Genomic DNA, 15,114 nt, shown 5'->3' on the forward strand with positions numbered 1-15,114 from the left:
CTAAGGTTCCTAGGGTTTTCTGAGAAAGAATTTAAGTACTAATATTTATCAGATTATAGTGAGTCAAGTATGTATGTTGTAGTATCTATAGTGCCCTCTAAAAGAACAGTAAAAGAAAAGTACCCTTAAAAACTAATAGGGAGGGAGGAATAATAGATATACTTATTCAATCAATCTTCAAAGAGGCAAAAGAGGAGATATAAGAAAATATGTTTAAAATGGGGGAAAAGTTCGAGTTCCACTGAGGAAGTAGAAAGCTGGAAAGAGCTGTACTCTCACCTTGAGAAGCATAAAAGTCACATAAGCTACAAAAGTGTAACTTTTCTCAAGGTCATAAAATCAGAAGCTTCAAAACAATAAAAGAGGTTCAAACTCAAGAAGAGGCAGAACACGAGAACTGGCTCACCTATGCCAAACCGCAGGAGAAAGATATGTCAGGTGCCATAAATCAAACAAGGAGAACTCAGCTAATGTATCTAATAAATTTCCAAACACCAAGTATTGGCTAGCATGAGAGTATGGGAACCGTGCTGTCACAGAAGCAGGGGACTCTGCACCCAGTTGAAGGCTCTTCTCCATGCTGGTCCACTGGGTGCTCAGGAGAAACGCCTGGAATATGGAGGCAGACCCAACGGTGCCTTGCTTAGGGCTGCCGGCACCGGGCAGGGGTGCAGCCACCACTGTAAGGAAGGCACAAAGCCCCACTCAGACTCTCTCCTCTTTGGAAGAAGACAGGCTTCAGCTAGCTGTCTCTTGTGGCTGGGGAAAGAGTCAAAGAAAGAAGCCCTCTACTCCTAAGACAGACTGGGGTTGGCGGGGGGGAGTCTTGGTCCTAAATTCCTGCACCAATATCACTAGAGGTCTCATACAGGGAGAGGGCAGAAATTCTCTCTCACGCAAGAACTACCAACAATACAACGAAGAGTTTGGCTGCTCCAGGAAGGAGGCCCAAGGTCACTGAGAAAGCCCAAGCTCAAGACACAAGCCCTTGGTCCTGCCTAAGACTGAGAGTGAGCCAGGACAGTAGGTGATGCCCTTGTCCCCTCACGAGGCTACTAAGCACCAAATAACGAGCAGTAATAGTCTACACCAGAGAAGAAAAGAACATAGACAGAGATCAGCTTTGGGATGTAGCTGTACCAGGAAGGCTTGAAGCTGAGGGTGAAGTAAGAAAATTGAGGAAAAAACCCCAGCATCTCAGTCACCACCCTAAGCACAAAATACTAGATCTGCGGTGCACAGATGTAAACATAGTAATAACAAATCCCAAATTTATCTCCACTTCTTGGTAGATGGACTCAATCCCCTACTAACAGCTTAGCAAAAGAGGCATGCCATCTTCTAGACATCAAAATTATATACCTCAGACACAAAAAAGAGTATTTCAAAGGTAAGAAAATGTCAAGCCACCAGTAAGCATAACAATTCTAAATTTGAATGAATCAAATAACAAAGCTAAAAATATGTAAATAATAACTGACAGAAATAAATGAATAGGCAAATTCACAATCATAGTAGGAGGCTTTAGCACACCTTTTGCAATAACTGGTATCATAAATACATTAAAATCAATAAAGTTGGGAAAAAATTGAAAAACGTAATTACCAACTTGACCTAACTGACAAGTCCAGATCATCACACACAACATCTGAAAAACACACATTTTTTAAAAATGCATGTAGAATATTTTTTAAATGACCACATACCTGGCATAAACTAAATTTCAAAAATGTTAAAAGTCTGAATCATTCAGAATGTCATAGGACCATACAGAATAAAGCTAGAAAATAAAATGTAACTAGAAAATTATCAACTGCTTAGATATTCAGCAATACACTTCTAAATAACTCTTGAATCAAAGAAAGAATCACAATGGAATATGTGTTTAAACTTTTGACTGAAGAATAGTAAAGTTAAAATACATTGAAATTTATAAAATATAGTTGTGATTAGAGAAAAACGTATAGCCATAAATGCACATTAAAAAAACCTGAGCTTGCACAAACTAAGAAATAACCTTGCATGTTCTGAAGCTAGTAAGAGAAAAAGCAAGTTAAACATCAACAAAGAGGAAAAAAACAAAGAAAATTAACAAAGACGCAAATTGGGTCTTTAAAAGATTAGCATAATTGAAAGACTTCTATGAAAACTAATCAGCAAGAAAGAAAGAAAACACACATTAGAATATTGAGGATATAAAGTAAAAGAGATATTTAAAATATAAGAAAGAGATATTATACAATTGGTGGGCCAAATCGAGCCTCCTACCTGTTTTTTAAAACTTTTTAAAAATACTTTTGTAAATAAAGTCAGTTAAAACACGGCCACCCCCATTCATTTCTGTAACATCTATGGCTGCTTTCTTGCTAAGCACAGTTGACTAGTTGCAGCAGAGACCATATTGCCCTCAAATATAAATATTTACTAGCTAGTGCCTTACAGAAAGTTTATCAACACTGTTATTAAAAACTATTCCAATAATATAAAAATATAAAGAAAATCAACAAATTCCTAGAATACCAAAACTTACTAAAAATAGAAGAAACATAAAACTAAAATAGTTATATAGTTTTAAAGAAGTTAAATCCCTAATTAAATTTTCAAAACTTCCAGGGTCAGGTAACTTCAAAAAAAAAATTATTTCAGACATTTAAGAAATAATTAGTATCAATCTTACTCTAATGACATTCCGGGAAATTAAATAGCTGACAATACTTCCCATACTACCTGTATGAAGGTAGGATACCCTTGATTTCAAAACTGACAAGGACATTATAAGAAAGAAAAATTACAGAACATACATGCAAACATTTTAAACAAATATTAGCAAATAAATCCAACAATATATAAAAAGGATAATAAAACCAAATTGGGTTATTCTAAGTAAAGTTGGTTTAATATTTGAAAGTCAATCAATATAATTCACCACACTAATAGAAGTATAAAATTCATATGATTACCTCAATAGATTCAGAAAAACATTTAATAAAATTAAATATCCATTCATGATTTTAGAAACCTCCTAGGAAGTGAGGAACAGAAGGAACATTTCTTAATCTGATAAATAGTACCTATTTAATAAATGCTATATAATTGTGAAATGTCTAAAGCTTTCCCTCTGATCTGAGCTTGATAACAAGAGAAAGACATTCATTGTCACAATATCTCTTCCAACGTTGACTGGAAATTCTGGCCAGTACAAAAGGCAAAATAAACAAAGAATCAAACAAACAAATAATAAAAAGAAATAAATTAAAGATGTAAGGATTGGAGATGAATCAATAAAAATATTATTCATAGATCATACAACAATCCATGTAGAACATCCAAAAGAATCTACAGTGAAACCAGTTAGAATTAATATATGAATTCATCATGATATACAAATGGAAAATATATAAAAATAAATTCTATCTACCCATAATTTTAAAATAAAATTTAAAGACCATTTGTCTATTAGATTGGTAGGGATGCCATAACAAAAAACCACAGACTAGGTGGCTGAAACAAAAGAAATTTATTTTCTCTCAGTTCTGGAGGATAGAAATCCAAGATCAAGGTGTCAGCAGATTTGATTTCCTCTCTCCTTGGATTATAGATGATCACCTTCTCCTTGTAGCCGAACGTTGTCTCTTCTCTATGTGGACACATTCCTGGTGGGTTCTTGTGTGTCCAAGTTTTCTCTTTTTATAAGAATACCAGTCAGATTTAATTAGGGCCTCACTTTAACTTAAACACTTTTCTTTAAAGTCCCTATTTCTAATATAGTAGCATTCTGAGGTACTGGGGGCTAAGGCTTCAATATATGAATTTGTGGGGGACATAATTCAGCCCATAACAACCTGGAAATTAATAAAAATATATGTATCCATAAATGATGCTGGAACAACTGGACATTCTCATGGAAAATAAAATCAAGACATTGACTCTACAACCTTCACAAAAATTAACTCAAATGAATCATAGACCTAAATTTAAAATGCAAAACTATAAAACTTCTAGAACATAAGAGAAAATCTAGGTGACCTTGGTTTTGGCAATGGGTTGTTAGATATTACATCAAAAGCATGATTCATGAAAAAAAAAAGATGGTAAGTTGAACTTCATTAAAATTAAAAACTTGCTCTGTAAAAGACACTATTAAGAGAATGAAAAGACAAGTCACAGACTAGAAGAAAATATTTATAAAATGCATATCATAAAGGACTCATATTTAAAATACACAAAGAACCCTTAAAACTCAACAAGAAAACAACCCAATTAAAAAATAAGCAAAAGTTCTAAACTAGCACTTCATCAAATAAGATATACAGATGGCAAGTATGTATATGAAAAGATGCTGAATACCATATGTCATCAGGAACTGCATATTCAAACAGTGATACAGAGCCACCATCCACAACAGCCTGAGGACACACACATTACTGAGACATAGATTCCTGGACACACTAAGACAGTTTTCCCTACTTTAATCTCACATGCCAAATTTAATTCATTAGAGGAAGCTCTGGTTTCCATAACTCACAATTTACAAATCAGATGCTTAAATGAGGACAGTTAAATTAGTTTTGTATTGTCAGTACCATTCTTTGAGGATACCTGTCCCAAAGGGAATCTGCAGCACAGACACAGATTGGCTGCTTGAGGATAATTCCTTAACTCTCTGCGACCATTGGTTAGTGTAAAGGCTGCTATCACAAGGTGATGTTCAGAGCTCAGGTTCTTTCCATCAGGGGCTTTGATGGGAAGAACAGGGGTTACCTGGTGAAGAGGTATCTGCTGATGGCTGGGTGGTCTGAAGTGTGGATCTCCAAGAGCTGAGAAAGAGAACATAGCATTCAAATAAGAATAAAGAACAAACGAAACAATCAGGAAAAAATAGCAAGATGGCATACCCAACAATATCTACAATTATGTTAAATGTAAATAGTCTAAATCTAATAACCAAATGTCAGACTGGTTTAAAAATCAAGATTCCTCTCTTGGAACCTGTTGTGGGGCGTCTGCTCTGCTTTTGTGGAGCCTGAGTCATCCTTCTCCAGAGTTCCAGAATGGAGGCTGAAGGAGACCCAGGGAAACAAAGCAATAAAGAAGTTCAGAATGACCAGATAATGTTACCACCAAAGGAGGTGATGGCTGAAGAGCCAGAAGATGTCCTAATAGTGGCCCCCCCGGCCCAGTTCCACAAGAGCCTTCTGGGCATCCACCAAAGAGCTTTGACGAAGATTGTGTCGAAGCTGGTGAGACCACACCAAGAAGAAATCCTCTCAACTTTGAGTTTCAGGCAGATGTTCAGAAAGTTCCGCTATGAGGATGCACGTGGGCCCAGGGGTGTCCTCAGACATCTCCTGGGGGTTGCTAGGCAATGGCTGAGACCTGACATTCAGACAAAGTTGCAGACTGTGGAAATCTGGTTCAGGAGCAACGTTCCAGGCCCTCCTGCCTGAGAAGCTCAGAGCTTAGGTGCAGAAATGTCAGCCGGGGCCAGATTCACTAGCCAAGTCTCACTGCTCACTTCTTGCTCAACCTACATATGAGACATTTGATTAAATAGGTTCTCTTTTTCGCAAATTCCTACTACAGTCATTTCAAAGCTGAACCTCGGTTTTCTTTGGGTTTGCATTTGACTAGTTGTAATAAGAATAGATCAAACCCATGTCTGGACCTCTTTTTGCCTGAGGTAGCTCTATTTCCTGGGCTCTGAACTCCAGAAGGAGTTTTCTGCCCTCTTGTTAGACAATCGGGCTGCTGCTTGTTTTCGCTCTGCTGAATGTCTCCTCTCTTGCATTTTGTGACATTCTTTAATATACTGTTTATACATATCCAAAGAGGTAGTTGCTTTAACTTTCAGAATTCTTGATTCTTGCTATTGTGGTATGGGTGGGAGCTCCATAACCCCACCTACAACTGATTTGGGATGTCCTTGAAATATTAAACTTTAGTTCTAAAAAATAAAATAAAATAAAAATCTAGATCCAATGATATATTCTGCACAAAATTTCTACTTTACACATAAAAGAAGAGTTAAAAACAAAATGATGAAAAAAATATATCATACAAACACTAACAAAAAATAAAACTAGAAATGGCTATATTATTATCAAAGTAGATGTCAAGAAAGTAATATTACAGAAGGTAAAGAGCATTTCATAATGATACTGCAGCCAAATCAACAAGAAGATATAAGAATCCTAAATGTTTAAACGCTTAGAGTTTTAAAATATATGACACAAAAAAATATGAAGCTGAAAAAAAACTAGAAAAAGTCATAATTATATGTGTAGATTAGGAAGGAAGGGAGGGAGGGAGGGAAGGAGGAAATGTTAGGTAGAATAGATAGCAAACCAAGGCAGGGAGGAGGAGGGAGGCCCTCACCCACTCACTCAGCAGCCCTGAGCCTGGTCCGATAATATTGCCAGGTGTTCCCACATCACAGGAAACATCATGCTAACACGGCGGGAGGGCAGCCCTTGAAATTCCATGTATCACTGTCTCCACTATCTGGGAAAGCAAGCCTTTGAAAAGGCGGGAGAGGGTCCACAGTGCCCAAAGGAAGAAGCCCATAAAACAACTTTGGTTAATTGCCTACCTCTGGTGACTATCTGTTTTATGAGGGAGTCCCTGATGCTTACAGAAAGAGCCCATAAATAGCTTTGGGTGGCTGCCCCAACTTTAATTAACTGCCTCTTGTCACGTATCTGTTTTACAACAAGATGAGCAAATGGGGTCTGGAGTAAGATTCGGGCTAACAGACCCCCACACATACCTAAGTTTTGGGGAGTCACACCCCCTCCAGGGAAAGCTGGCAACATCTTTACCTGTCAATCAATACTTACCTTCTTTATCCCTAGCCTGCCCACCACGTAAGTCCTCAGAACAAAGGACTTTCTCTCTTGGCTCTCCGGCTCCCTGACCTCAAGCCGCCCAGCCCCTCGCCACCCACGCACTCGCCGCCCCTTACTTTCTCTGCCCTTACCCTGCTTCGCCTGCTTACCCTGCTTTCACCACCGCCACCCGCTACCCCCACTGTAGCCAGTCTGTCCTCTTCCATGAGAACATGTCACCAATAAACCCTGCTTACATGCTAACAGATTTGCTGCTCTGTAATTTTTTACTGCATTGGTGAGAAGAACTGAGTTTCTAGGAGTTTCCCCCATAACATAAGGAAAGGAAGAAGGAAGGGAGAAAGGAAGGAAAGAAAAATCACTAAATATACAGAGGATTAGAAATACACTATTAATCAAATGAACCCAAATGGCATTTGCAGACTAATCCACTCAAAAACAGACAATACATGTCATTTTCAACTACCAAAAAAAGCAAATCACAGAGACATATTCTGAACCTTGAAATAATCTAAGTAAATTAAAACAATTGAAATACAAAGTATATTACCTCACCACAAAGGAATTAAACTAAAAATAAACATCAAGAAGAAACTTTTAAAACCTCAGAGTTGAGTCTCTTTCATTTGCATTTTACTGTTACCCCTCACTCTAGAGAAACTGACAGAACTAAAAGGAAAAGAACATCCATTCAATAACTGCATTAAACTGAAGCAAAATAGAGAGAGAAGGGGGGGCAAATAAATACAAAACCTGTTTACAGTACATTGTTTCTGGAGACCTTCCATAGCTTTTTTTTTTTTTTAATCCACTTCTAAAGTTCATCTAAGCAGCATTTTGGCTCCCACTGCAATCAGTGAAGAGCAATAAGGAGTAGCCCTTGTATTGAAGTACAGCTCAATTTTTTTTACCTTTGTGTCCTATGACTTCGTTAAACCCACTTACTAGTTCCTACAGTTTTTATGTAGATTCCACTGGATTTGCTACATAAATGAACATATTCTACCACATATGTCATCTGCAAATATAGTCAATTTTGCTTCATGCTTTCCAATCTGTGGTCTTTTCTTAATTGTCCATATCTGATGTCACTGTCTCGGGCCTTCAGTCAATGTGGGGTGGAAGTGTTGAGAGCAGACATTCTTGCTTTGTTCCCAGTCTTAGGGAGAAAGCATTGAACTTTCACCATTAATGATAAAATTGTTTTTAGATGTCCTTTGTCACATTCAGGAAGTGCCCTTCTAGTCCTAGCTTGCTGATCATTTTTATCACGAATGGATGTTGGATTTTATCAAATGTTTTCTGTGCATCTATTGAGAATATCATATGGTTTTTACTATGGTTTTTACTTTTTAATCTGCTCATGCAGTAAACTACAGTGAGTTTTTAAATTTAGACTAAACTTGCATTTTTGGCATATAATCTACTTGGTCATGATATATAATCCTTTTTTATTTATTGCTGGACTGAATTTAATAAAGGATTTTATTAAGCTAAATAAATAAATTTGTTAAGGATTTTTTAATGTGTCTGTTGATAAGGGATATTGTTCTATGTTTTCTTTTCTCGTAATGTCTTTGCCTGGTTTTCATATTAGAGTTATATTGGTCTTACAAAAAAAAAAAAATATGAGATGTGTTCCTTCTGTTTCCTGAGATTTGTAGATTTGGTAATAGTTGCCATATATGTGTGATAAAATCCATCAATAGAGCTGACTAGGCCTGAAATTTTTTTTGTGTGATAATATCTGTTAATTTAAATATAAATTCTTTAATAGGGAGATATTCAAGCTACCTATCTCTTCTTCAGTGGTAACATATACCTTTCAAGGAATTTGTTAAATTTATTGGAATAAAGTTATTTTAATATTCTGTTATAATGCTTTAAATATAAAGTCTGTAGTGACATTCTTTTATTGCATTCCTCTTACTAGTGATTTATGCCATCTTTTTTTTTTTCTTTTTAAGAATTTTTTCTCATCATGCTGGCTTGAGTTATGTCAATTTTACTGGTCTTTTCAAAACTTAAATTTTGTTTTTATTAACTATTCCTTTTTATTTTCAGTTTTCTCCTTCATTGATTTCTTTTTGTTCTTTCTTATTTTCGTTCTTCCACTTACATTTAATTTGCTCTTTATTTTGTGATGCAAGCATTTAATGCTATAAATTTCCTTTTGATTTAGCTTGGTCTTTCAAATTTAGGTATGTTGTATTTTAATTGTCATTCAATTAAAAATATTTTCTGATTTTTTGTGAGGTTTTTTTTACCTTTGGTCCTTTAAAAGTGAGTTGTTGAATTCCAACTATTTGAGACTTTACTGTATTTTCTATATTATTTAGTTTTATTAACTGTCAAACTAATTTTGTGATAATCAGAGAACAAGCTTTATGGTCAATCATATGGTGTATCTTGAAAACAATATATAATCTATCTAGTTGTTGCTGTTATTGATTCTATAAATATCAATTAGGCTTAGATGGTTGATATTCCCATTAATATCACACATATTCCTATTAAGATTTTGTCTATTTTCTGTTAATTACTGAAGGATGTGTGTTAAATTCTCTATAATTTTGAGTTCTGTTTCTTCCTTAACAGCTATCATCTTTTTCTTCATACATTAGGTTCTGTTATTTTGCACACAAACATAATTTTCATATCTTTAGGACATTTTGGTCCTTTTATAAAATGTCCCTTTTTTCTCTAGTAACATTATACTATTTGTCTTGAACTGTATTTGTCCGATGTTAATATAGCTACCCAGCTTTTTTAATGCTAATTATTAGCATGGTATATATTTTCCAAAACTTTTTGTTTAAAGTGTTTGCGTCTTTAAATTTAAAGTGCATCTCTTGTAAACAGGAACTGTTTGTTGCTTTTCTATACACTGCAACAATTTCTTTCTTTTTAATGAATATTTAGTGCATTTACAATTAATATAATTACAAGTTTATGCCTATATTCGGCATGCCATTTATAAATATGCCACCTGGGGGGGTTTGTTGTTGTTTTTTCTTGGCTTCTGTTTTCCCTTCTTGGACTTTTTTTGTGTTAATCTTTTTTTTTTTTTTTTAGGATTTCTTCCTAATTCTTCTACTTTTTTTATACCTATATGATTTTGTGATGTTTTTAATAGTGGCTTTAGGGATTAAAATATGTTACGTAAAGTTACCACAACCATCATTTGACGCTTGTCATTCAGCAATGACCTCGAAAGACAGCCGCTCTGCGGCTCGTGAAACCTGTCTACCTAGATGCCCCTCAACACCTCCCCCGCTTACAACCACTGAGCTTTCGTCTGGTATCTGCCGGTGTCAAGATCTCTTTGATGATCACAAATGGGTGTAGATGACACTGAAATCCTTCTGCTCCTCTTGTTCCATGATAATAAATTTAAGAAAACCCTGTCAGCAGCAACCACCAGGGCCCTTGTAGTTTTCATTAGAAACTGCACCATCGGTACCACCCAGGATCTACTAAAAACTCTCCGGTTATTTAAATTTTCAAAAGGCTTAGTCTTTGGTTGGCACCATGTAGCAAATTTTCTGCTCATAATCCCAAACATAGTATAGTATTAACTCTTTTTTTCTTTCAAAGTCTTTTTCTAATTGTATTTTTTCCATTGCCATTTATTCCCCTTATACTCCCCTCCCCCCACAATCATCACACTGTTTTTCATGCCATGAATCCTTTACTAACTACTGTATTCACACAGAAAATGGGCATGGCCACAGATGACATATAGTCCCCTCAAATTATGTGATCACTAGGAACAATGGTGACAATTAAGTTTATTAATAACGATTATGAAGCAATGACAATTCATAGTTAAAAAGTTCTTAAATGAACGGCAGTTATTAACAGTGTTAAATTATTTATACCTAAATGAACAATATCCAACAGTTGTCAGTGGCTTCTGTGCCAACCAAAATGTATTTTAAAAACTCTTAATAGAACTTCTACAAGCTGACTTGTTTCCACTTCTCCAAACTTTGCAGGGCAAATAGAGATTGTTTATTACATCTCGTGGTATCTTCAAAAAATTCAGTCTGTTTACCTCATCATTTAGTTTTTCCAATGAACAATTATGTTCATGTAGTTTTATTAAAATGAATTACTTTTTCAAATGCATTTTTGTTGACACAGAAGCCATTGGTAATTGTTGGATATTGTTCACTTGGTTATAAATAATTTTACACTGTTATTAATTACTGTTCATTTAAGAACTTCTTAACTATGAATTGCCATTGTTTCACAATTGTTATTAGTAAACTTGTCACCATTGTTCCTAGTGATCACATAATTTGAGGGGACTAAATGTCATCTGTATCTACACCCATTTTCTGTATGGATATAGCAGTGAATAAAACAGAAAAATAGCAGGCAGCCCCTCCAGAGACCTTAGTTTGGCCTCAGTTCCATTGACAAGAATTGAGTGTCTTACCCAAGAGAGATGAGCTGTGGGGTAGAGCGCACAGTTTTTATAGACCCTCTCAAGTCTCAAGGCCCCCTACACATTTTCTTCTTCTTCAATTTATTCCATCTTCCCTTGCCTTTAAATTCACATTTTCCATCTAAATCTAGGGGCTTCTCTCAATCTTATTGTGGATTGAGATTCTGTCTCTTCAGTACTCATACTTTGCTACCCTCAGAATAGAGATTAAAATCCTTTTTAAAAAAAAAAATGATTAGCTGTTTCTTATTCCTGGGTGGAAAATGAAAGTATGAACCAAATCATATCCATCGACTAGTTAGTAAACCCAACTCCTGCTATTAGAGGCCAGTAAAGCAGGGACTATATTTGGCTATTGCAGTGACTGTCTTTCCTGAAATGGCCACTAGGGGACCTCTGACCTCTGACCTCTGCTTTCATCCCAGAGGGTGTGATTTTCCCTGCTTTCAATTCAAAACTCCTGCAGAGAACCCTCCTACAACACCAAAGCCTCTAAGCCAGTAGATGCAATGATTGCACAGTAATAGGTTCCAACTAACTTCTCCCCAAGTGTCTACTTGAAATTTGCATTTGCCAGCCTCATTTTCTCAAAGCTTCTATCCCATACTTAAAAGGGCACTTTGTGAGGTCAAATTAAAGTAAGCTTGAATACCGTCTTTGTTTTTGTTTTATTTTCTCTAACATTTTATTTATTTATTTATTTATTTATTTTTAGAGATGGGAGGGAGGGAGAGAGAGAGAAACATCAATGTGTGGTTGCACTTTGTGCACCCCTCACTGGGGACCTGACCTGCAACCCAGGCATATGCCTTACACTGGCAATCAAACCAGCGACCCTTTGGTTCTCAGGCCAGTGCTCAATCCACTGAGCCACACCAGCTAGGGCCAAATAGTGTTTTTGGAATGGTCAACACCATGACCAGTCAGTGAAGGCTGATTGGAATGTGGACCAGTGTTGGATAAAAATAGAACACAGAATAAGAATATGTAGGCTGTAAGATTTTTTTACTGAATCTAGACCTTTTTCCATTTCCATACACATTATAAAATCTATTTTTAGTTGGATTTTCAGTGGGGTTTGCTTTGAATTCACAGATAAATTTGGAAGAAAATTGCCACTTTTAAAATATTCAGTCCTTTCACTCATATACACGTTTGACACTCAATTTCTCACCATGAGAATCTTGCACAAATTTTATGGTATTCATTTGTGCGTCCTTCATATATTGCTATATTGTAATTACTATTTTATAATTTTATTTTCTCAGTGTTTGTTTCTAACATATAAGAACAAGGTTTATTTTCTGATTTTCTATCCAGCCCTTTTTTAAAACCCTCGTTTTTCTTTTTTTAATATTTTATTGTTTATGCTATCACAGTTGTCCCACTTTTTCTCCCTTTGCCCCACTCCACCCAGCCCACCCCCCACTTCCACAATCAGTCCCCTCACCTTTGTGTATGTCCATGGGTCCTTCCTATGGGGATGTTCTTTGACTAATCCCTTTACCTTCTTTCAGTCAGTTGCCTCCTCCCCGCTCCTCTCTTACAGCTAGCCGTCGGTCTGTACCATGACTCTGTGCTTGTTTTTCTTAATTATTTGTAACTAGGTTACGCTTTAAGGTACAAACTGTGACTTACAAACAGTAATAGTTTTTGTTTGTTTGTTTTTTGTTTTCTTTCCTGCCTTGCCAATTCCCACACTTCGTATTTCTTTTCTTTTCACTGTCTCTTGCTCACGTCCAGCACAATGTGGAGCAGACGCAGGGGTAGTGATCACCTGGGTAAAGCCTCTACCAGTTGACCACTAAAAATAATGTTTGCTGTAGCCTTTTTATAGATTTTTTTTCAAATTATATAAAATCTTTTCTATTACTACTGTGCAAAGCATTTTTATTTTTGTGTAAGCCTTGAATGAAGGTTCGATTTTATCAATTATTTTCCTTAACAACACATAACTGATCATCTGACTTTTCTTCTTTCATCTGTTTTAGACTGAACAACATCCTCGTCAGGTTTGGTATCAGTTTTGTTGATTTCATTTAAGGAGTTGGTGAGTATCAGTACGTACTTTTTTTAATTTTCTGGGCAATTTATTAAAGGTTTGAAATTATTTATTTCTTTCATATTTCTTAAGTCACTGGTAAAACCACCTAGGACTTGAAATTTCTATGTAAAAGTATGTTTTTAGTACTAATTAAATTTAGTTGCTGGGTAGTTCAGATTCCCTATTTCTTCTTGTGTCTACCTTTATAATTTATGTTTTAAAGCAAAGTTTCCATTTCATATAAAGTTTCTAATCTAGTGACATAAAGTTATTCTTAATATCTTTCTATTATTTTTATATGTTCTGCCTCTTTATTACCATTTGTTCTTTTTCATTCCTGATGTTAACTTTTAATCTATTCAAAAATATGCCAGTTTTATTAGTGTTTTGAATAACAAATTTTGACTTATTGATTCTTTTAATTTTATGTATATTTTTTATTTCATTAACTTCTACTCTTTATTATTTTCTCTCTTCTACTTTCCTAGTGTTCACTTTGCTTTACTTTTTTTGAAATTATGAGAAGTGGGCTTAATAAAATGTTGCACCTTTTATTTTTTCCAAATACACATTTAAGAGGAATCATTTTCTCTAGAAATTATTTTAGCTACTTTTCACAAGTTTTAATCAGTAAATCAGGATGCCACTTCCATTAATAGACCTCAGTACTTTTTCTGAGCCTATTAGTCACCAACAGCTCCCATGATTCTGTTCTTTCCTTGAAATTCCTTCTCCAAGAGGAGAAAGCCTAGCAGGGATATCCAATCTTTTGACATATTTGGGCCACACTGGAAGAAGAAGATTTGTCTTGGGCCACACATTAAATACATTACTATCTGTAATCACAAAAAAATCTCATAATGTTTTAAGTAAATTTACGATTTTGTGTCAGGCCACATCCCTAGCCATCCTGAGCCGCATGCTCGGAATAAGAGCTTTTTCTTGTCTGGGAAGCTCCTTATTTCTCCTTCAATTTTAAACACTACATTTTTAGTAAAGTAGCCTTGGCTATACATTCCTGTTCTTCATCACCTTAAATATTTCACACCACTCCCTTCTGGCCTGAAATGTTTCTGTTGAGTAATCAGATGACAGTCTAATTGGTGCTCCCTTCTGCTTACGTCCTGTGGATTTTAGGATTCTCTTCTTGTCTTTAAACCTTGTCATTTTAATTACAATGTGTCTTGGTGCAGGCATCTGTGGGTCCAATTTGTTTTGGACTCTGAGTTTCCTGGACTTGTGTGTCTTTCTTTCACCAGATTAGGGAAGTTTTCAGCCATTATTTAATCAATAGGCTCTCAATCCCTTGCTCACTCTCTTCTCCTGATATTCCCATGATGTAGATGTTGGTATGCTTCATGTTGTCCAAAATGTTTCTTAAGCTCTCATTTTTTAAAATTCTTTTTTCTTTTTGTTGTTCTGCCTGTGTGTTCTTCCCTACCTTGTCTTCCAAATCACTGATTCGATCCTCTGCTTCATCTAACCTACTGTTTATTCCTTCCAGTGTATTATTTATTTCAGATGTTTCATTCTTTATTTCTGACTGGTCCTTTTATATCGTTTCTTTTTTTTTTTTAATGCCATTAAGTATCCTTATAATCATTATTCTAAACTCCATCTGTAAATTGCTTGCCTCCATTTCATCTAGTTCTTCTGGAGAATTCTTTTGTTCTTTCATTTGGGGTCTGTTTCCTTCTCTTCCCATTTTAGCTGCTTCTTTGTATTTTCCACCTTAGTTGTTAAACTAATCAGTTGTTGAGCTGATCAGCTTG

The sequence above is a fragment of the Pteronotus mesoamericanus genome, unplaced genomic scaffold (genome assembly GCF_021234165.1).
Source record: "Pteronotus mesoamericanus isolate MK-2021 breed Mesoamerican mustached bat unplaced genomic scaffold, CSHL_Meso_final scaffold_705, whole genome shotgun sequence".
Taxonomy (NCBI): Eukaryota; Metazoa; Chordata; class Mammalia; order Chiroptera; family Mormoopidae; genus Pteronotus; species Pteronotus mesoamericanus.